This window comes from Tachyglossus aculeatus, chromosome 26 (genome assembly GCF_015852505.1).
Source record: "Tachyglossus aculeatus isolate mTacAcu1 chromosome 26, mTacAcu1.pri, whole genome shotgun sequence".
NCBI classification, from domain to species: domain Eukaryota; kingdom Metazoa; phylum Chordata; class Mammalia; order Monotremata; family Tachyglossidae; genus Tachyglossus; species Tachyglossus aculeatus.
Genome location: NC_052091.1, coordinates 14007905 through 14031174, shown reverse-complemented (window position 1 = coordinate 14031174; position 23270 = coordinate 14007905).

Sequence of the window (23270 nt, the reverse complement as noted above, 5' to 3'; positions counted from 1 at the left end):
TAAGAAGCCTTCTGTCAATCAATCAGTGATATTGAGTGCTTACTATGTGCAGAAGACTGTATTAAGCGCTTGGGAGAGTACAATGCAATAGAATTAGCAAACACTTTGCCCATAACGAGCTTACAGTCTAGAGGGGTAGACAAACATTAATATAAATAAATAACTTCTCATTTCTCTCACTAACTTTTCCTTTCCCTACTCTATTCACCCTCCATTCTGTGCCTGTGCACTTTGGCCTGTACCCCTTAAGCACTTTCATACTCACCCCAACCCCATCCCCACAGCACTTTTGTACATCTCCTCATACTGAGCTACTTTCCCCACCTGTAATTTCTTTCTTTGACTGTCTCCCTCTCCAGACTGTAAGCTCCTTATGGGGAGGGAACATGTCTACCAGTTCACTCTTTTTTCATTCAATCATATTTATTGAGCGCTTACTGTGTGCAGAGCACTGTACTAAGCGCTTGGGAAGCACAAGTTGGCAACATATAGAGGCGGTTCCTACCCAACAATGGGCTCACAGCCTAGAAGGGGGAGACAGACAACAAAACAAAATATGTAGACAGGTGTCAAAAACATCAGAATAAATAGAATTATAGCTATATGCACATCATTAACAAAATAGAGTAGTATATATGTACAAGGAAAATAGAGTAATAAATCTGTACAAATATATACAAGTGCTGTGGCGAGGGGGAGGAGGTAGGGCAGAGGGGGGCGGGGGGAGGAGGAGAGGGAAAAGGGGGCTCAGTCTGGGAAGGCCTCCTGAGGGAGGTGAGTGCTCAGTAGGGCTTTGAAGGGAGGACGAGAGCTAGTTTGGCGGATGTGTGGAGGGAAGGCATTTCAGGCATGGGAAGGATGTGGGCGGGGGGTGGATGGTGGGACAGGTGAGAATGAGGCCCAGTGAGGAGGTTAACGGCAGAGGAGTGGAGGGTGCGGCTTGGGTTGGAGAAGGAGAGAAGGGAGGTGAGGTAGGAGGGGGTGAGGTGATGGAGATCCTTGAAGCCAAATTCTGTTGTATTCTCCCAAGTGCTTAGTTCAGTGCTCTGCACACAGTAAGCACTGAATAAATACCATTGATTAAGTGACTGAGATGGAGGAGAAATTCTTCGCTCTTAGAACTCTGACTCCATTATGGGCGGTGCCCTCTGGCCATCTCATCTCTACCCCGGGGAAGAAGGAGAGGTGGCTTAGGGGAGTGGCCTAGTGAAAAGAGCACTGACCTGGAAATCAGAAGACCTGAGTTCTATTCCCAGCTCTGCCACCTGTCTGCTGTGTGAACTTGGGCAAGTCGCTTAACCTCTCTGTGCCTCAGTTTCTTCATCTGTAACATGGGGATTCCCTGCCTGTTCTCCCTCCTGCTTAGACTGTGAGCCCCATGTGGGAGAGGGACTCTGACTTGATTAACTTGTAACTACCCCAGTGCTTAGAACAATGCTAGACACATAGTAAGTGCTTAACAAATACCACAGTTATTATTATCCGTATTATTATTGAATGACTGACCATTTGTCCAGGTTTCAGAATGGACAGCCTCCTGGGCAGGTGGACCAGGAGCTGGAAAGCATCACCTGAGATGTCTGTGCCATCAGATAATGCCAGCCTTACACCTTCATCCAATGCAGTTCAGAGGCACCAGCCTGCTCCATTGAGGAATAATAGAGACTTTAATAACTGGGCTATTTGTTAAGCATTTACTATCTGGCAAGCAATGTGATAAGCATTGGGGAAGATAAAGGCAATTAGATCAGACAGTCTCTGTCCCACGTGGGACTTTCCATCTGGCAAGGGGGAGGGAGAACAGATATTTTAGCCCCATTTATCAGATAGGCTGAGGAACAGAGATGTGAAATGACTTGCCCAAGGTCTCACAACAGTAAAGTGGCAAGGTGGGATTAGAACCCAGGTCACCTGACTCCCAGGCCTGTGTTTCTTCTGCTAGGCCACACTGCTACTTGTGGCCTAGGGGCAATGATTTGATCATTCTGTATCTAGCCCAGTGATTAATACAGTGTTTGGCATGTAAGCATTTAAAAATACCACAATTATGATTATGGTAGTAATATATTATGGTAATAATAGTAATAATAATAATGATGGTATTTTTTGAGCGCTTCCTATGTGCCAAGCACTGTTCTAAGCGCTGGGGTAGATACAAGGTTATCAGGTTGTCCCACTTGGGGCTCAAAGTCTTAATCCCCATTTGACAGATGAGGTAACTGAGGCACAGAGAAGTTAAATGACTTGCCCAGAGTCACACAGATGACAAATGGCAGAGCCGGGATTAGAACCCATGACCTCCAACTCCCAAGCCCGGGTTCTTTCCACTAAGCCATGCTGCTTCTCATATTGTTATATAATTATAACAATAATAATAATGATACTTGTTAAATATTTACTATGTGCTAAGCACCGTACCAAGTGCTAAAGTAGATACAAGATAATTAGATTGGGCACAGTCCCTTGCCCAAATGAGGCTCGTAGCTAAAGTAAGATCTAATAGATGAGGAAACTGAGGCCCAGAGAAATTATGTAGCTTGCCCAAGATCTAACAGTAGGCAAGCAGCAGAGCCAGGATTAGAACTCAGGTTCTCTGAATCCAAGGTCCACGCTCTTTCCTCGCTGCTTATTCATTGTTACTATTTTCATGATGCTGCTGCTGATGATGACGATGACGTTGATGATGATTGATAAAACACTCACAGCTCAACCCAGGGCCTCCAGAGCCAAAAAAAAAAAAAAGCCAACCTTCAGTGTGCAAGTCCTCTGGTGCCCCAGTCACCAGGTCAGATCCAGCAGGAATTAAACCTTTGCCCCCTTTTAGGGCAGCCATTGAAGGTGCCCAAGAACAAAGGACACAGAGACATACGTGACATCACATACATGGGCCAGGCACACAGCATCACGCAATGAATGTAACAATGCCAGGCACACCATTGCAGGGAAGTATGCCAAGTTCTCCGGACATAGAATGTGTTTACAGGGGAGTCCTGGCCCCAACTTTCTCCGGAGCTTTTTTCTTTTCCACCCAGGTCCCTCTAGAAGAGGGCATAGATCACGACTGCCGGCCCAGAGGCAGAAGGAGGGAATCTGGTGCCCCAACTTCACCAGACAGGAGACAGCTCAGCTGAAAACTGGACTGTTCAGGTTAAAACTGGACCACTGGTGCCCTCTCCGCACTGGTGCCCTCTCCGCACTCGTGCTAAATAGGCAAAGACAGAATCAGTGGAGTGAGTTACCTGTCACTGACGTTTCTGAGTACCAAGGGCCTTTTAAAACCCATGCTGTTTGATGGAAGACGTTAAATTTTTTTAATAACCTTTTTTAATCAATGCTTTAACCTCGTTCCCATTTTCACAGTATGTGCTCAATAAATACCATTGATGGATTGACTCCATTGATTTTCAAGGAGCCCTTTTTGGGTCTGTAGGGGGTAATAGGATTGGGGGGTGTGGGGGGCAGTGAATGACCCAAGCCTGCCTCAAATGTATCCCTCAAGATGACCTTTCGAAGGGTAGACGTGGGAGGAAAAAAAAAAGAGAAGGAAAAAAAGTTTTAAAGCCTAATATCTGCTAGTGGCATTTGAACAGCTGCTGCTGCAGCTGAAAAACAAAACTTCCCCAAAAATGATTGGACGTTTTATTTTTCTCCATCCAAACTCTATATACCCAGTTAATGGCAGAATAATAAAAAAATTATCTGACACAGCATGTGAGAGAGCAGCTTGAATCAGGAGAGAAAGAGAGGATGAAAGGGAAAGGAAAGAAAAGGTTATTATAAATGTGTCAGTCTTGTTTATGGCCCCTTATCACTGAGGGAGAGAAAGAGAGGAGAGAGAGAGAAATGCCGTTAACGGGCACTTAAAAACTGTTTGGCAGCTTCACTCGGGAATGTAAATAATCTTTATATTCAGTCGCATTTATATTTTTAAAAATACACTGATGCCACCCACACTGCTAGGTAACTTACTAAAGTCTGTTAAGGTTTTGCTACCTTAATTGGGTTGTATAAGGCAATTAGAGCTTCAAGCAATTTTTACCTATAAAGCCCTAAGCAAAAATTAAAGATACCCCGGTACATCTCGGTTCCTGCCCAAAAGAGAATGGCGGCATAAATCTTCCCAGAACACTGGCTCCTCGGCTAATCTAATGGATGGGATTCAGCAATTCAAACGTGTGTTTAAATTCTTCTCACAGAATCTCGGCACAGGCATTTGCCACCTCCTTCCTCTGCTATATTCCTCCACACCAAAGCGAATTAATCCCCTATTAGTTTGGCCTAATGTCGGGGCAGGAAAGAGGTTAAAGGCACAAGGATGAAAACTACTGGGAGTCCTACAACAGCCCAGATTACAGATGGTGACCAGGCAGAAGGGCTTACGGGATATTGCTCCCTCGGGAAGTTCTTTTGGGGTTATTTCCTGCTTCTTCTTGGTGGGAAGGATGGGAAGAGGTTGGCCCTGAATGTTCCATTCACACTAGCATTTTCCAGTGTTTTCAATTCCACCCGCTCTAACCCCAAGCTTACGGGAATAGCGGGAAGAAATGAAGGGAGAAGAAAACGGAGTAAGAATGGAGAAGTTAAGGGAAGCAGTGTGGCCTAGGGGAAAGAGCTTGGGCCAGAGAGTCAGAGAACCTGAGTGCTAATTCCAGCTCTACAACTTGTCTGCCATGAGAACTTGGGGAAATCACTTAACTTCTCTGTGCCTCAGATCCCTCATTGGCAAAACGGGGATTCAATACCTTGTTTGCCCTCCTAAGCAGCATGACTTAGTGGATAGAGCAGGGACCTAGGAGTCAGAGGGTCATGGGTTCCAATCCCGGCTTCACCCCTTGTCTGCTGTGTGATCTTGGGCGAATCACTTCACTTTTCCATCCCTCAGTTACCTCATCTGTAAAATGGGGATTAAGAGTTTGAGCCCCATACGAGACGGGAAAATGTCCAACCTGATTAACTTGTATCTACTCCAGTGCTTAGAACAGTGCCTAACACATAGTAAGCACTTAACAAGTACCATAATTATTATTATTATTACTTGGGCCTTGAGCCCCATATGGGAACTGATTATCTTAATGTGGCTCAGTGGAAAGAGCATGGGCTTGGAAGTCAGAGGTCATGGGTTCGAATCCCAACCCCACCACTCGTCAGCTGTATGACCTTAGTCAAGCCACTTAATAATAATAATAGCATTTATTAAGCACTATGTGCAAGGCACTGTTCTAAGCGCTAGGGAGGTTACAAGGTGATCAGATTATCCCACGGGGGGCTCACAGTCTTCATCCCCATTTTACAGATGAGGGAACTGAGGCCCAGAGAAGTGAAGTGACTTGCCCAAAGTCACACAGCTGACAGGTGGTGGGGCCAGGATTTGAACCCATGACCTCTGACTCCAAAGCCCAGGCTCCTTCCACTGAGCCATGCTGCTTCACTTCTCTGTGCCTCAGTTACCTCATCTGTAAAATGGGGATTAAGACTGTGAGCCCCACGTGGGGCAACCTGATCACCTTGTAACCCCCCCAGTGCTTAGAACAGTGCTGGGCACATAGTAAGTACTTAACAAATACCATTATTATTATTATTACCCCAGCTTTTAGTGCAGTGTTTGACACACAGTACACGCTTAACAAATGTCACTATGATTATTATTAGTAGTAAGATTTTGAAGATGCCCATGGCTCAGAAAAAGCTCAGAAACCCCCAACAGAGGTGGAGCGGTGAGGAGGTGAGATAGAACTCACACCATACCACCTGCATTCAGTCAGGCTGAGCGGGCTGAAACAGGGAGCTCCAGAAGTAATGATTAAGTACCTGTCCCACTAAATATGAAAACCTCCCTCTAGTGAAGGTCTCCACAGACTTTGCTCTGTGGCCTGGTTCTCTAAGCCCTTTGTGGCAGAAGCCCAGAGCCCTTTGCAAGGTCTAATCTGGTCATCGGCATGCCTTCTCCCTGGATCCCTTCAGGACTTGTGCTTTCTTTTAGCGCCTGCCACCCAAAGCCCAGAGAAGTTGAGTGACTCTCCCAAAGCCACGGAGCAATTTGGTGACGGAGGCAGGAGCAGGCCTGGGGACTAATCGGACAGCAGAGTAATGTCGATGACTCCAGGGTGGCCGTCTGTCTCGTGTCTAGAGAGCGGGGTTTCCGGGAAGGGTTCCTGTCGCTTTAGCATGCCCAACTGCATATACTCTAACCTGTCCCCAGTCGTTGAATAAATAGGGAACCCAAAATACCACTTGTTTTACTGAAATAATGCCATGGCTGCAACGACACCACTCTCCCGGGGATGAGAACACAAGCCCAACCCCTGTCTGAGGAAAATCTACATTTAAATGGATTTAAATGTAGATTTTTGTGTTCCTTCCAAAGAGTGGGCAAGTCAGCTAGCACGGGGAGGGCAAGCAGGCAATTGCGAGCGGAATAAATGGCAATTGCGGGTAGAAAACCTTCTGCAATTCATGCATCACACAAATGGTTGTGTATATTAAAGCAATGACGACAAGCACTATTGATTTAGCACAAGTGGCGAGTGTCCCAGGTGCTGAAAACTGAAGGAACGCAGGCTGCGAGGGCCAGAGCAACAACACAAAGAATGATAAAAGGATATGAGTGTTTGAAAAGACGCACTGGACGAGCTATAAATTCTAATAATCCATATTTCTCGAAAGCAATAGCTATTGACTCAAAAACAAAAGAGCAGGCGTTGGAATGTAACAAATGTTAGACGGGATAGCAGCTGGAATTCAATTTGCTCCAGTTATATATCAACTTGAAACTTAATGGAATGGCATGTAGTTAAGGTCGCACCCTCACTTAATAGCTATTACCAGTCCGGGGTGGGTTTCGAGGCAGCCTAAAACTGTGAGTAATTGGCATCACACTGCCTGCCTCTCCTCTAATGAACGGGAGCTTTGGAAGGGCTTCGGAAGGGGAGAAGCCAAGGAGGAGACATCGGAGACAGTGCGGGGGTCGACCAGCTGGCCGTTTGACTCTGGGGGTGACCGGGAGGTCTGGTTGGAGAGGATGGAGACGTGGGCATCAGAGAGGTTAGGGACCAAACAGGACTTGATAACCTCGGCTAACTCACCGGAGACCCTCCCCTCCCAGCTCTGCATCACCTCTCTTGGTTGGCTGGTTCAGGCCTGAAAGGAGGAGAGTAAAGAGCAAGGGAAAGATGGGGGAAGAATGAAAGGAGGAAGTGGAGGAGGGGGAAGATGTTGGGGGAGGAAGCTGCTCAGAACCATAACATCTCATCCTGCTCCTAAGTGTGCAGTATTTATTACTAAATGGGCCACAGGACTGCAGACAGCCAATTAAGGTCACGGTAATTACTCCCCTTCAGTGATTACAAACAGCCCAGGGTAGGGACAGGTTCTCTGCTCAGCTGTTTTGGTTGCGTGCCATCTGTTTTATGAAGAAGGAGTCCTGCGCCCTGACCAGGGTTAGAGGGAAGGATGGTAGGGCAGTGATGGGAACAGGGAGAGAAAAGGGACAGAGAGGTTTATGGTTGGGGAAGCACATCCCCCAGACACAAGGACAGCCAGTTTTCTCCACTGACCAAAGGTGGCATTTCGTTCTTCCTTCTCATCCTCCAGAGCACCTAGTACAATGCTCTGCTTGCAGAGGATGCTCCCTACCTACTGCTTACTGGCTGGGCCTCAGTTTCCCCTCCTGTAAAAAAGAGACAGCAATATAGTCTCATCCCAACTGGAAAGAAATTACTTTATTCTATCACCAGCAATCCCTTACTCAAGCTCTTCCCCACTGTCTGGAAATCCCTCCATAACAGAACAAAACAACACTCTTTCCCATCTTCAAAGCCCCTCTGAAATGACATCTTCCCTGCCTGATCTCTCATCCCAGCTCCGCCAATTGTCAGCTGTGTGACTTTGGGCAAGTCACTTAACTTCTCTGTGCCTCAGTTCCCTCATCTGTAAAATGGGGATTAAGACTGTGAGCCCCCCATGGGACAACCTGATCACCTTGTAACCTCCCCAGTGCTTAGAACAGTGCTTTGCACATAGTCAGTGCTTAATAAATGCAATCATTATTATTATTATCTCCCTATCCTATTACCCTTCCCACTGCAATCACCCATGTATTTGAGTCTGTATCGCCAAATAGCCTAGGTTTTAACCCTTTTCTCCAACCTCATAGCACTTATGTTCAAGTTTCTACAGTTGGTTTCTTCTCCTACCTATAATTCATTTTCATGTCTTTCTTCCCCACTGGATTTTAAGCTCCTTCAGGGCAGAGATAATTACTACTAACTTTATAGAGATTGTGAGCCTCACAAAGGACAGGGACCAACCCGATTTGCTTGTATCCACCCTTGTGCTTAGTACAGTGACTGGCACATAGTAAGTGCTTAACAAATACCATTATTATTGTTATTATTATTATTACTATTATACTCCCCCAAGCACTTAGTACAGTGCTCTGTACACAGTAAGTGCTCAGTAAATACTATTTTTTTGAGTGTCTATTTACTCTGTATAGAGCACTTGGGAGAATATAGTAGATGGAAAAGGAGTCTTACAAGAACATACTAGCTAATGGCCCAAGGATGACTGCAATGGGAATCTTCCATCTATTTCCACCTATTTCATGAAGTCACCGTCTTGTCTTCAACCAGCCTGAGTCCATTCCATCAGAGCACCAGGAAAACAACCATGAGCAGAACTGGGGGGCAAGGGAGGGGTCGTGGGAGAGAAAAACTCAAGGCTCTTTACTGTGTCATAAGGATTTTATGCATCGCATGTACCCCACACTTTCTGGGTTCATCCGTGTCAGGCATGGCCTAGAAGTAGCATGCCCTAGTGAAAAGAGTGTGAACATGATATTCAGAAGACCTGGTATTCTAATCTCAGTGCCACCATGTTTCCTTTTTTCAATACTCTCTGTTAATTGTTTACATTTGTCGGGTACTGTACTAAGCACTGGGGTAGATGCAAGATAATTGGGTTGAACCCAGTCCTGGTCCCACACAGGGATCATAGACTTAATACCCATTTTACAGAGGAGGTACGAGAAGAGAAGTGTCTTGTCTAAAGTCACGCAGCAGACAAGAGGTGGAACTGGGATTAGCACCCAGGTCCTCTTGACCTGTCAGGCCCAGGCTCTTTGCACGAGACCATGCTTCTTTGCATGTGCCTGCTGGGTGACCTTGGGCAAGTCACTCAATTTCTCTACGTCTCAGTTTCCTCAACTGTACAATGGGGATTCATCACCTGTTCGCCCTTCTAGTTAGAGGTGGGACAGAGACTGTGTCCTAACATTAGTTTGTATCTATCCCAGTGCTTTGAACAGTGCTTGACACATAGTAGGTGCTGAACAAATACCATAATTATCATAATTATTATTACTCTTGTTATTATTATTTTGGCCTGGTGAAAAAAGCACAGACCTGGGCATCAGAGGACTTGGATTCTAATTCTGGCTCTGCCATTGGCCTGCTGTGTCACTTTGGACAATTCACTTCGCTTCTCTGTGCCTCAGTTGCCTTACCTGTAAAACCCCTTCTAGACTGTGAGCCCGTTGTTGGTTAGGGACAGACTCAATATGTTGCCAACCTGTACTTCCCAAGCGCTTAGTAGAGTGCTCTGCACACAGTAAGTGCTCAATAAATACGATTGAATGAATAAAATGGAAATTTGATCCCTGTTCTCCCTCCTACTTACACTGTGATCCCATGTAGGACAGGGAGTGAGTCCAACCTGATTATCTTGTATCTACTCTTCCACTTAGTTCAGTGTTTGGCACACAGTAAGCGCTTAACAAATACTATTATCAGAATCATATGGCATTTGACTTCATTGCCCATGGGGCTGTGAATGTGTGGGTTCGATTCCAATAGGCGATGCAAAATGATTGATTCCTAGGGCAGAGAGAGACATGAAGCATCTGGGCCCCAGGATTTCCTGCTGCTGCTACCGTCTGAGGCTGATGTGGCCATTCCCAGCTGGCTCGTCCCCCTTCTGGAATGCCTCCAGAGGAAATAAATGCATCAATAATGAGGAACACACATTCCCATAATTGAGAAGTTGGGCAGTCGCCTGGACACACCGCCTCATGCCCGAGGTCCCTGAGCCCAAGTGAAAGCGTCCCTGTCATCGGTTTTGAACCGATAAATGCTTCAGCCAAAGGGCTTCCTGGGTCACACCCCACCTCCCTTCCCTGCCAGCTCTCCCCATTTGGAGGGAGAGGATTTCCAAAATTCACTCTCTTATATTATTTTTAGCTCTGATCCTCCATCTCCAGTCTCCATCTGCGTCCTCTGGGCCCAGGGCTGAAGGTCACCGTTCTAACTGATCCTGTGGCAGAGGTGAGGTGGAAGCTGCCAGAATCCTTTGGGCCAGCATGAGGAGCAGAAGGAGGAAGAGGGTGGGCTTCAGGAGGAGGAAAGAGAGGGCAAGATAGAGCCCTGATATACAGCTTGCAAGATTACCACTGGACTGTTCCATCCTGAAAATTATGGCTGGCACCCTTTAGTCTTCCCTGAGCTCACAGACAAAGCCCCAAGCTCTCAATAATAACAGTAATTAATTTGTACCAAGCACTGGAGTAGATACAATAAAATCAGATCAAGCACAATCCCTGTCCCATAGGGGGTTTACAGTCTAAAAGGCAAGGATAAGAGCTACTTGATACATATTTTACAGCTAGAGAACAGATTTTTGAATGGCATTTATTAAGTGCTTACTATGTGCCAGGCACTGTACTAAGCACAGGGTACATACAAGCTAATCAGGTTGGAGCCAAATTGTGCTTTCCAAGTGCTTAGTACAGTTATTGAGCACACAGTAAGTGCTCAATAAATACGATTAAATGAATGAATACAGTCCATTTCCCACATGGGTCTCGCTGTCTTAATCCCCATTTTACAGATGAGGTAACTGAAGCACAGAGAAGTTAAGTGACTTGCCCCTGGCCACACAGCAGAGAAGTGGCAGAGCAAGGATTAGAAGCCAGGTCTCCATGATTTAAGTCCTGTACTCTTTCCACTAGGCCATGATGCTTCTCGGACTCTTTCAGACCTAAGCACAGTGGTTGACTGCCATCAGCATCCCAGAATGACGTGTGGATTCCCATTGACCGAGTCTAGGGTGGCTTCACTGGTTGTTTAGCGGTGATCGTGGAGGTTGCAAAGGATGCTCAAGTCTAACAGGCAGAACTTCCCAGGCTGACAAGTTCTTGTCCCCCCATGGAGCCGTGAGGATCCCTGAGGCCCCAAAAGGGCTGGTCTCTCCACTTCCTACCCTGGACTCAGACCCTTCTGTGACCACCCCCCAAGCTGATCCAGACCCTGAGGGAAGAACAGAAAATGCCCCACCCTCCAGACTCCCCCCCACCATAAAAATCCAAGCCCATGCCCAGCTGCACCTGACTCTCTGGGGGGCCCAGCCCACCATAGGCATTCGGGGGTAGGCCGAAACCACTCCAGGACCCCAGGGTGCTGCCGGAGCCCCCAATGGCCAATTGACTCCCTGTCCACTGGGTCTCTGCCCTCAGAGGAGGCTAAGAGTGTGTGCATTCCCACCACCCGGGTCGGGGGGCTCTGGGGGATGCTTGGAGCAGCTGATAGTCCCAATAAAGTGGGCATTTTGTCTTGTCTCTGAAGAGGTTGAAGATGGGGAAGGAGTTAGAAGCCGTGAAGGCAGAATAAATAATCCAAACCCTCAGGTTTAGCAGGGGTAACCCAACCAGTCCAGGGAAAGCATTCCCAGCTGAATTTGGAAACGGCGAATGGGACAAGAGAGGTACCTCTGGAGCCCACTGATCCGCCAGACTGTAAGTCATTCAGTCAGTCAATCCACCAATGGTATTTACTGAGCACTTATTATGGGCAGAGCACTGTACTAAGCACCTGGGAGTGTTTGACACAACAGAGTTGGTAGATACATTCCCTACCCACAGTGAGCATACGGTCTTGAAGGGGAGACAGACATTAATATAAATAATGTAGAACATGCAGTTTATAGATATGTACCTAAGTGCACTTGGGAGAGTACAATATAACAATTGTGCTCTCCCAAGCATTCAGAATAGTGCTCTGTCCTAAGAGGTGCTCAATAAACACCACTGATCGATTAATGAAAATCTCCCAGATCAGCCTCACAGACTAGAGAACCCCAAAGCTTCTCCCCTCCCCTTCCCTAAATAGACTTGGGTTTAGTTAGGGTCAAACTATGCCTCCAGTTGGGGGTTGCTGTTGGGTTATTTCCCTGGTGCACATAGTATGGGCTCAATAAATACTACTGATGGATTATTGGATCAATTTCACTTTTCCCCCTTTTCCAGGGAGGAGCTGAGCTGGAGTGGTGAGCAGAGACTTTGTCCTGCCTCTAACCTCAACCTCTAAGACAACATATAGATTGTCACCAATCCATAGAAGCCATAGTCTTGGAATCTCAGGAATTGCCCAGTGGACCAGGTACAGCCAGACCTCCATTCAAATCAACAGCAGAAGAGAGAACCAAGGGCTGAGCCCCCTTTTTCCTCTCCTCCTCCTCTTCCTCTTCCCCTCCCCATCGTCCCCCCTCCTCCCTCAGCCCTACCCCCTTCCCCTCCCCACAGCACTTGTATATATTTGTACATATTTATTACTTTATTAATTTTCCTTGTACATATTTACTACTCTATTTTATTAATGATGGGCATATAGCTATAATTCTATTTATTCTGATGGTTTTGACACCTGTCTACTTGTTTCATTGTGTTGTCTCCCCCTTCTAGACTGTGAGCCCATTGTTGGGTAGGGATCATCTGAGTACGTTGCCAACTTGTACTTCCCAAGCTCTTAGTACAGTGCTCTGCACACAATAAGTGCCCAATAAATATGATTGAATGAATGAATGGATGAAAGTTCAGCTATTTCAAGCCCTCTCTCCATCCCTTCCCTCAATCAATCAATCAGGGTTTTTGTTGAGTGATGACTATGTGCAGAGCACTTTACGAGCACTTGGGAGAGTACAACAGAATTAGGAGGTACGTTCCCTGCACATAATGAGTTTACAGATTAGAGGACTGAACTCTGCCTGATAGTCTTTAAAGAGGGTCAGCAAAGCTAGGATTTAGGTGAGGGTCAAAAGGGATAAGGAAAATAATAATAATAATGCTGGCATTTGTTAAGCGCTTACTATGTGCAAAGCACTGTTCTAAGCACTAGGGGGGGGATACAAAGTGATCAGGCTGTCCCACGTGGGGTTCACAGTCTTAATCCCCATTTTACAGATGAGGTAACTGAGGCTCAGAGAAGTGAAGTGACTTGCCCAAGGTCACACAGCAGACATGTGGCAGAGCCGGGATACGAACCCATGACATCAGGGTAAGGGCTGATTACATTCCAGTGATCCCTGCTCTTCTTAGCCCCATCACCTTCCCCCCTTCCTCTTCCTTTCCGTCTTCCAAAGATGGGAGGACTCCAAACCTGACTCAACCCCACTGATTGCGGAATTTCCTGATTCCCCTCCCATGTTCCTTTGAGCACAGGCGCTGCTTCCGAGCCACAGCACTTGGCAGCAGGAGCCAAAACAGAGGGAGGCTGGGTGCTGAGAATAAAAACACACATCTGCCACTAAAGGTACCCCATGCCAAGGTACCGATGCTAAGGACAAGGGCAGGCTGGCTCAAAAACAGAAAAATAGTCACTCTAATAATAGTGTTATTTGTTAAATGCTTGCTCTGGGTCAAAGACCAGCATAGACAACCTGTACTTCCCAAGCGCTTAGTACAGTGTTCTGCACACAGTAAGTACTCAATAAATACGATTGAATGAATGAATGAATAGGCACAAGCTATGCAGGTTGGAGTCTGTGTTCCACATAGGGCTCACAGACTAAACAGGAAAGGAAGCAGTTATTTCACTTCTCTGTGCCTCAGTTTCCTCATTTGCAAAATGGGGATTCGGAACTTGTTCTCTCTCCCGCTTAGATTATGAATCCCATATGGGACAGGGACCATTTTAACTTGTATCTACTCCAACATTTAGAACAATGTTTGACACAAGAAGTGCTTAACAGATAGAGAAGCCGTGTGGCCTACTAGAAAGAACATGGGCCTGGCTCCACCACTTGTCTGCTGCATGACCTTGAGCAAGAGATTTCACTTCTCAGTGCCTCCGGTTACCTCATCTGTAAAATGGGGATTCAGGCTGTAAGCCCTATATGGAACACGGACTGTGTCCAACCTAATTATCTTGCACCTACCCTAGTGCTTAGTGCACTGCCTGGCACGTAGTAAGTGCTTAACAAATACTATTTAAAATGATAATTATTATAATTCCCAACAGGTATTGAAGCCCCATTTTACAAAGGAGAAAACCAAGACTTAAGTCACTTACAAAAGATCACACTACGGGCAAGTGACAGTGCCAGGATTAGAACATAGGGGCATGCCTTTTCCCCCAGGCCCCACTGCTCCCCGCTCCATTACTAGTCAGTGTTTCCGCATCCCATCTCCTTACCATGTAGGAATCTCTCCGGCTCTTTGAATCTTCAGAGTCACAGTTTAGCCAACCCAGAGAGTCTGGGGTTCATATCGACTGCAGGGAGAGGAGGGCAGTCACACAGAGCTTTGCACAGCAGGTTTGGATAACATAGCCCAGACTGCTTTGCCCTTCTTCTGAGGCTCCTGAAAGCCGTTCTGACCTGATTACTGTAAGCAAGTGGTTGCAGTTGTACCCCTGTTATAACCCGGCAATACCAGGGGGAATGAATATATTAGTATTTGTCATATTAATGCAGATCAAACTGACTATTTGTTCTGACATTTCAATAATAGCTTTTCCCATTTTTTTTTCCAAGCACACGGTTACTTTTTCTTCCCCTTTAAATAATTCATTATTCCATTCTAACTTACTTTACACTGGCTTTATCTGCCTTATTTCCTTTAAACCCCCAAGTTTAAATGGCAAGTTTGGATGGCAAAGGGAGGCATGCTGGAAAATGAAAACTCCTCTCTCACCCTCTCTCTCCTTTCTCTCTTGTTCCAGTCCCTTAATCAAAGTGACAATCTGTCTTTTCCAGGAAGAAGACAGGGGGTCTTTGAACACTCTGCTTTGATGTTGGATTTAACTTATGCCAGTGGTGATCTCCAGGGTTTGTTGGTTTGCTGTTCTTCAACCCCCCTTTCACCCAACCCACTTCCCCAACACTCTCCCAAAGAAGGAGGCTTTGCTTTTTCTGGGAAAAGGATCGCTTTGGGAAGACTTGAGGGGGGAGGTATGTGATTGGTGTTTTCTCTTTCATAATAGTAACAGCAGTGGTAGTATTAATAGTAGTAACAGTAGTAGTAACAACTATAGTAACAATAGGAGTATGATTAGAGGTAGTAATAGTAGTACCAGTTGTAGTAGTAGTAGTAATAATAATAATAATAATAATAAGCAGCGTGGCTCAGTGGAAAGAGCACGGGCTTTGGAGTCAGAGTTCATGGGTTCAAATCCCGGCTCCGCCAATTGTCAGCTGTGTGACTTTGGGCAAGTGACTTCACTTCTCTGTGCCTCAGTTACTTCATCTGTAAAATGGAGATTAAGACTGTGTGCCCCCCCGTGGGACAACCTGATCACCTTGTAACCTCCCCAGCGCTTAGAACAGTGCTTTGCACATAGTAAGTGCTTAATAAATGGCATTATTATTATTATTATTAAGCCCCATTTTACAGGGATTAGCTGTAAAATAGCTTTAATTCTATTTGTTCTGACGACTTTGTCACCTGTCTACATGTTTTGTTTTGTTGTCTGTCTCCCCCTTCTAGACTGTGAGCCCGCTGTTGGGTAGGGACCGACTCTATATGTTGCCAACTTGTACTTCCCAAGCGCTTAGTACAGTGCCCTGCACACAGTAAGCACTCAATAAATATGATTGAATGAATGAATGAATGAATGGAGCAAAGGTCTTCTATACAATAATAATAATGATAATAATGGTACTTGTTAAATGCTTACTATGTGGCAAGCGCTGTTCTAAGCGCTGGGGTAGATACAAGTTAATTAGGTTGGACACGGTCCCTGCTCCACTCTTGGTCCCCGTTTTACGGATGAGGTAACTGAGGCCCAGAGAAGTTAGGTGACTTGCCCAAGGTCACATTGCAGACATGGGGTGGAGCTGGGAATAGAACCCAGGTCCTTTTGACTCCCAGTGCCACGGTCTACGGTCAGTTCCTTAAGTGCCGTTCTTTACTAACTCTACTGTATTGTCCCAAGCACTTAGTAAAGTGCTGTGCACAGACTAGATTGTCAGTTTCTTGTGGGCAGATAGTATATCTACTAACTCTATTCTATCAAGGGCTTAGTACAGTGCTTTGCACAGAACAGCTTGTCAGCTCCTTGAGGGCGGGGACTATTACTACTACTACCAATAATTATTATCATGGTATTTGTTAAGCACTTACTATGTGCCAGGAACTGTTCTAAGCGCTGGGGTGGATACAAGCAAATCAGATTGGACCCAGTCCCTGTCCCAAGTGGGGCTCACAGTCTCAAACCCCATTTTACAGATGAGGTAACTGAGTCAGAGAGAAGTGAAGTGACTTGCCCAAAGTCACATAGCAGACGAGTGGCGGAATCGGGATTAGAACTCATGACCTTCTGACTCCCAGGCTGTGCTGTATCCACTAAGCCATGCTGCTTCTCTAACTTAAATAATTCTATTAACTAACTCTATTGTAGTTAATATTTATTAATTGTTATTGTAGTTAACTGTATTAACTCTATTGTACTCTCTCCAAGCACTCAGCACAATGCTCTGAAAACAGTAAGTGCTTAATAAATACTATTAACTGATTGATTGATTGTCCTTTCTTTCTCTAGACACACTCCCAACCTGCCAATAGTAAAAAAAGAAAAAAGTCTGGCTCTTCTCAAATGTCACTTTCCCTGAGCACTGAATGCACGATAATACACAGAGAAAGGAAGACTTTTCCCCCACTATAGAGATTGGAGTGGTACAACAAAGAGAAGGAGGGAGGGGTACTCCCCAATCACCGCTTCCAAACAGCTCCCACTGACTGAAAATTTATACCACAATGCTAATAAGCTCCAGGAGGCTGGCAGAAAACTGGGAGCTAGCTAGTCTATAAGATGATTATTATTACTATTACATTTGTTAGGAATTTACTATGTTCCAAGTACTCTTTTAAGCCCAGGAGCAGATCCAAATTAATCAGGTCAGACCCAATCCCTATCCCACATGGGGCTCACAGTCTAAGTAGGAGGGTGTGGGCCAGGATTTTATCTATCAGCTCTGTTATACTATAGTCTCCTTTGCACTTAGTACAGTGTTCTGCTCAATAAATACCACTGATTTTTTGATTGGTTCATACACCCTGCCACTGGGTCCTGGGTGTATGTGTATGGGAGATACTTAGGAAACAGAACCTTGTGGACCAAAACCAGAGGCTAGCCCCTCTAGACTGTAAGCTTGTTGTGGGCAGGGAATGTGTCTACCAACTGTTAAAATACACTCTCCCAAGTGCTTAGTACAGTACTCAGCATACTGTAGGTGCTTAATAAATACAATCGATCTATCTATCGATTGATTATAGACTAACAGGTTTGAAGGTCGCATGATGCAAGTCCACCAGGATGGGTTTGACCTACTAGACTCACTTGGGTGGGCCGGGTCCTGGCTAGAAGGCCCCACCCAGGGTAAGGGGCCACCCATCTGTCTCTGCCTTTCAACCTCAGAGCTGATTTCATAACAGTCCCTTCCCTTGAGCAGGAAACTGGCCTGAGGCCTGGGGTCCTTCCTGATCCCCAGACTCCAGGAACAGGAGGAAGTCACAGCCCACTTAGAGTTGGCCCAGACCCATGATTTCCAGCCTTGGTCCAGGTGGGATGGGGGCTGAATTCGCTGGCCCAACTCTGCGTGGACTGCTCTGGCCTAAGATTTGCAGGGGCCCCAGTGCAGGGTGTTGCAGACCCCCTGGCCTGAGACCCTATGAAATGGGAACATCTGAACCAGGGTGAGCCCAGCAGGCTTCCATTTTGGGACCTGTGATCCTGGGCCAGACCCAACATCACAACAGGGTGGCCTAGTGAAAAAAGCAACTGACTGGTTTCTAATCCTGCATCTCCTCTAGACTGTAAGCTCACTGTGGGCAAGGAATGTGTCTATTGTTGTACTGCATTCTCCCAAGCACTTAGTACAGTGTTCTGCACACAGTAAATGCTCAGTAAATACAACTGAATGACTGACTGACTCTGCCATTTATCTGCTGGGTAGCCTTGGACTTGTCCCTTAAGTTCTCTCTGCCTCAGCTTTCTCATCTTTAAAAAGGTGATTCAAAACCTGTCATCCCTTCCCCTTATACAATGAGCCCCTTTTAGGGAGTAAACTGTGTCTGATCTGATTGCTCACTGCTTAGCACAGTGCTTAACACATAGTAAGCACTTAACGATTCTATATTGTAAGCATGAAGTGGTCAGAGAACAGGTCTACCAACCCTGTTACATGATATGGGAAGCAGCATGGCTCATGGGAAGCAGCATGGCTCAGTGGAAAGAGCACAGGCTTGGGAGTCAGAGGTCATGGGTTCAAATCCTGGCTTTGCCAATTGTCAGCTGTGTGACTTTGGGCAAGTCACTTCACTTCTCTGTGCCTCAGTTCCCTCATCAGTAAAATGGGGATGAAGACTGTGAGTCCCACGGTGTAACCTCCCCAGTGCTTAGAATAGTGCTTTGCACATAGTAAGCACTTAATAAATGCCATTATTATTATTATTATTATTATTATTATTATACTCTCCCAAGTGCTTGGTACAGTGCTTTGCACACAGTAAGCACTCAATAAATATAATTGAATGAATAAATGCAATTGATCGATTAACTGGCTACTGCAATTATTGTTAATAGCTGGCATGCACAGGCAAGGGAGGACAGAAAGGAGAGAAGCAGGTGAAGCCTGGGGACATGAGGCTAAGGAGATCACTGCACACCATCTACCTGCATCTGAGTGCCACTTAAATCCACCTCAGGATTCCAGGAGGCAGTGTGGGAAGGTGGAGAGAAGGGACAGAGCGGGAGGAATGACAAAAACTAGGATCAGGATCTCTATCTCTCACCTGCTGCTCCTTTGGGTCAGGGCTGAAAGAAGGCTGTTTCACCCCCATTTCCCTTCATGGGGCCAAGCTCGTGTATCAAGGTTGACTTGTGGCAATTGCGCAGGGCAGGAAGGTCCCAGTGGCACTGCCCGCTGCTTACAAATGCCCCGAGCAATGCTTCAAACTCAGGGAGCAGCCCCAAAGCCACCACAAGCTCGTCCCAGTGTAATCAAATCCTGTCCAACTTGGACTGACATTCGGCCTTCAGCTAATTCATCATTTCCAGCTGTCTGCAGAGGGCCCAGCCCATCAGAGAGAATGAATTTTAACTCACAGGACGCCTAATTGCAAAGGGGCCAGGAGGTATAGAGGAAAAGCTAAAAGCTTAGCTCAAGATAGCCAGGCTGCCCATGCTACAACCAAGCCCCAGCCCAGAATCCCTCTTCCACCTCAATGGGAGGGGTTTCTACCACAGGGTTCAAGGGTAGTCCTGCCCAGTGGAAGGCTTGGCCAGGCAACCTCCAGCTCAATCATTATTATTATTGTAGTATTTGATAAGCACTCAATGTGCGTCAGCACTGTACTAAGTTCCGGGGATAGATATACAATATTCAAATCAGAAACGGTTCCTGTTCCATACCGGGATCACAGCCTAAGGGAGAGGGAAAAGAGTTGTTTTACGCCCATTTTCAGATGACAAAATTGAGGCCCAGAGAAGTGAAGTGACTTGCCCAAGATCATACAAGGGGGAGAGCCAGAATTGTTTCCCCTATCCCTAACCTATGTTATTTTCTGTATCCCCCTGTAGACTGTAAGTTTCTTGTGGGCAGGGGTCATGCCTATCAATTCTGTTATACTTCCCCAGGCACTTAGTATGGTACTCTGCACACAGTAAGCTCTCAATAAATACCATGATTGATTAGTTGATTGACATCATCTGTTCCCCAGACCCATGTTTTTTCCATTAGGCCATGCTGCTTCCCTTTTTACCCAACCTTCCCCTCTAACAGACACTCCTCTTGGCATTAATTCCCACCTTCCAGCAATAGCCTCTTAGCACTCACCAAATATCTATTTATTTTGGGTTTTTTTAATAGTATTTGTTAACCACTTACTATGTGCCAGATACTGTATTAAGGGCTGGGGTAGATACAAGATAATCAGGTTGGACACAGTCCATATCCCACATGGGGCTCACAGTCTTAATCCCCATTTTACAGATGCGGTTACTGAGGCACGGAGAAATTAAGAAACTTGCCCAAGGTCACACAGTGGACAAATGGAGGAAGTAGGATTAGAACCCAGGTCCTCTGATTCCAGGTCCATACTCTTTCCTCTAAGCCATGCTGCTTCTCATATTTACATAGCTACATTTTCTTTATTCACTCACTGCCTATGTGTCTTCTAATCATTTGGAACTATGCTCCTTTTGCTGATGTATTTCGCAAGTTTGCCCAGCTTGTAACTCTGGAGTTAAGTTCAGTCTTTTGCTTCTATTGCAAGTTTCCTAGTGGCTTGTCTAGTGTTCTGCACACAGTTGGAGCCCAGTAAATACCAATGATGGCTGTGGACTGTAGTGGCTTCTGATGCCTTGACTTTCTCATCACTCAGCCATTTCTCTGCATTTCTTTGAAGTGGCCCCTGGAAATAAAGCTGCATTTCAGACTGTGGGATTTAGGGAGTGGAGAACAGGATTCTCTTGGGTTTGGGGCAGGTCTCAATGGAACCATGGTCACCTGAGCGGACTCCTCCTATCATCCACTCTCAGGCTCGGTTCCTCCGACTAGAAGATGGGAAAGAGGTCTTCTTGTGTGCAGTAGGAGAGGGGCCCAGGACGAGGACAGGGAGGGGGACAGATATGGAGCCTGAAGCTTTCGGAAGGGCTTTGAGCTCCTTTGGCAAAGAATCCTGCACTGGGAAGATACAGAAACAGTTGGTCCAGCAGGCGATGCTGCTCTATAAATGTCAGGAGCTTTGACTAAAAATATTCCCTCAACCTGGAATCAGGTTCCCCACAACAGCTTAAAGGAGGAAAAAAACACACAAAAATACTCTCTCTCCACCTCCAGCTAGATTTCCTTGTGCATTTGGGGAGAGACAAGCTGCTTGGAAACAGCTTTTATTCCTCTGTTTGTTCTGGAGGAGGAGGGTTGGGGAGAGGTGGGAGGGAGGAGAGGGAGAGGAGGAAAAGAGAAGAAAGAGGAGGAAGAGGAGGAAGAAGAGAAAGAGGAAAATAAAGAGGATAAGGAAGGGAAAGAGGAAGAGGAAGAGGAGGAGGAGAAGGAAGAGAAAGGAAAGGAAAGAGGAAGAGAAGAAAGAAAAAGTGGAGGAGAGGGAAGAAAAGAAAGGAGGAAGATTAGCAGAAAGAAAGAGGAGAAAGAGGAATAGGAGGAGAGGGAAGGATGAGGAGAAGAATGAGAAAGAGAATGAGGAGTTGATTTGTTCAAGCCATCCGGTTCCAAATTCCGGAATATCTTCCCATCAGCCTGGCCTGGGCCAAGATGAAGACATCGAGTGGAGAGGGGAGCCATGTCTGCCAAGAGCAGCTTTACCCAGCCACTGCTGCTTCTGAAAATGCCTCTCTAGAACTCTGAGAGGTCTCCGAAGGTGACACCCTTCCTTCGGTCCCAACTTAACCACCTCATACATACCCAATGAGGCTCCATGTATATGTAAATGAATGCAGAAATCTCATCCCCACCCCCCAAAAAAAGAAAAAATAAAGGAACAATCCCTCTCCTCACAACCAGGGGCATTAATTATTTGTAATGACGGACAGTCAACTCCCTCAAGCGTTCTCATAATTATTAAAGCTAATGGATTCCTTGTGTCTCTCCTTGTAGAGAAGATTTAATTGGAAATTGCATCAAAATGCAGGGGCCGGGAATGGTTTCCAGAAGCCAAACATGGGGCCCAAGAGAGTATCTTGCCAATCAGCTCTGTAACGGCCATTGGCTATCAAGGTTCTTGCTGGGCTGGGTCCCTCCCCTGGACCCCGATGTCCACCGCTTCCTGAAACCAAAGCCGGGGAGAGTGAGACCGGAGGGATTGGGAGGGGGATACTCAGGAGAATGGTTGTGGATGGAGGGGAAGTAAGATGGGCTGGGTAGGTGATAGCAGACAGGGTGTGAGGAGGGACTCTACCTGGCTGGCCAGACCCAGACCCATAAAACATACCACCGTAACCTGGCCTTGAAAAATAAGATGTCCCCCTATCTGGCTCTATGTGGCACCTCTGTGCCCTCAGAGTATCTTTGGATTAGAGTGGACAGTGAACCTGCTCAAAAATACTAAACATATTTTCCCTCTAGACCGTAAGCTCCTTGTAGGCAAGGATGTGTCTACCAACTGTGGCATTATACTCTCCCAAGTGCTGAGTATTCATTCATTAATGCATTCAATCGTATTTATTGAGCGCTTAATGTGTGAAGCACACTGTAGTAAGTGCTTGGGAAAGTATAATACAACAATAAACAGACACATTCCCTGCCCACAATGAGCTTACAGTCTAGAGGCTGGGAGACAGACATTAATACAAATAAATAAATTACAGATATGTACATACGTGCTATGGGACTGGGAGAGGGGAAGACCAAAGGGAGCAAGTCAGGGTGACACAGAAGGGAGTGGGAGAAGAAGAAAGGAGGGGCTTTGTCTGGGAAGTCCTCCTGGAGGAGATGGCCCTTCAATAAAGCTCTGAAGTGGGGGATAGTAGTTGGAATTCGAACCCATGACCTCTGACTCCAAAGCCTGGGATCTTTCCACTGAGCCACGCTGCTCAGGTTATGGGCTTGTGAGACAGGAAGGATGGTGGTGTTGTCTAAAGTGATGGGAAAGTCATGTAGAGGACAGGTTTGGGTTGGGAAGATAAGGGAGTTCAATTTTGGACATGTTAAACCTGGGGTGAAGGGAGGTCATCCAAGTAGAGATTTGTTGAAGGCAGGAGGAAAGGCAAGACTGCAGAGAGAGAGAGAAAGAGATAAGGGCTGGAGATGTAGATGTAGTACATTGCTCCACACAGAGCGAGCACTCAATCAATAGCATTGATTGATTGAACACCAAAACACACGTGTGCCATGTGGTGACAGGAGGAATAATCGAACAATAGTATTTATTGGGTGCTTACTGTGCACAGAGCATTGTACTAAACTGTTAGTAGAGTAAAAGATAGACTTGGAAGACATTATCCCTGTCCACAAGGAGATTACAATCCTGAACCTGTGATGTGTCCCTG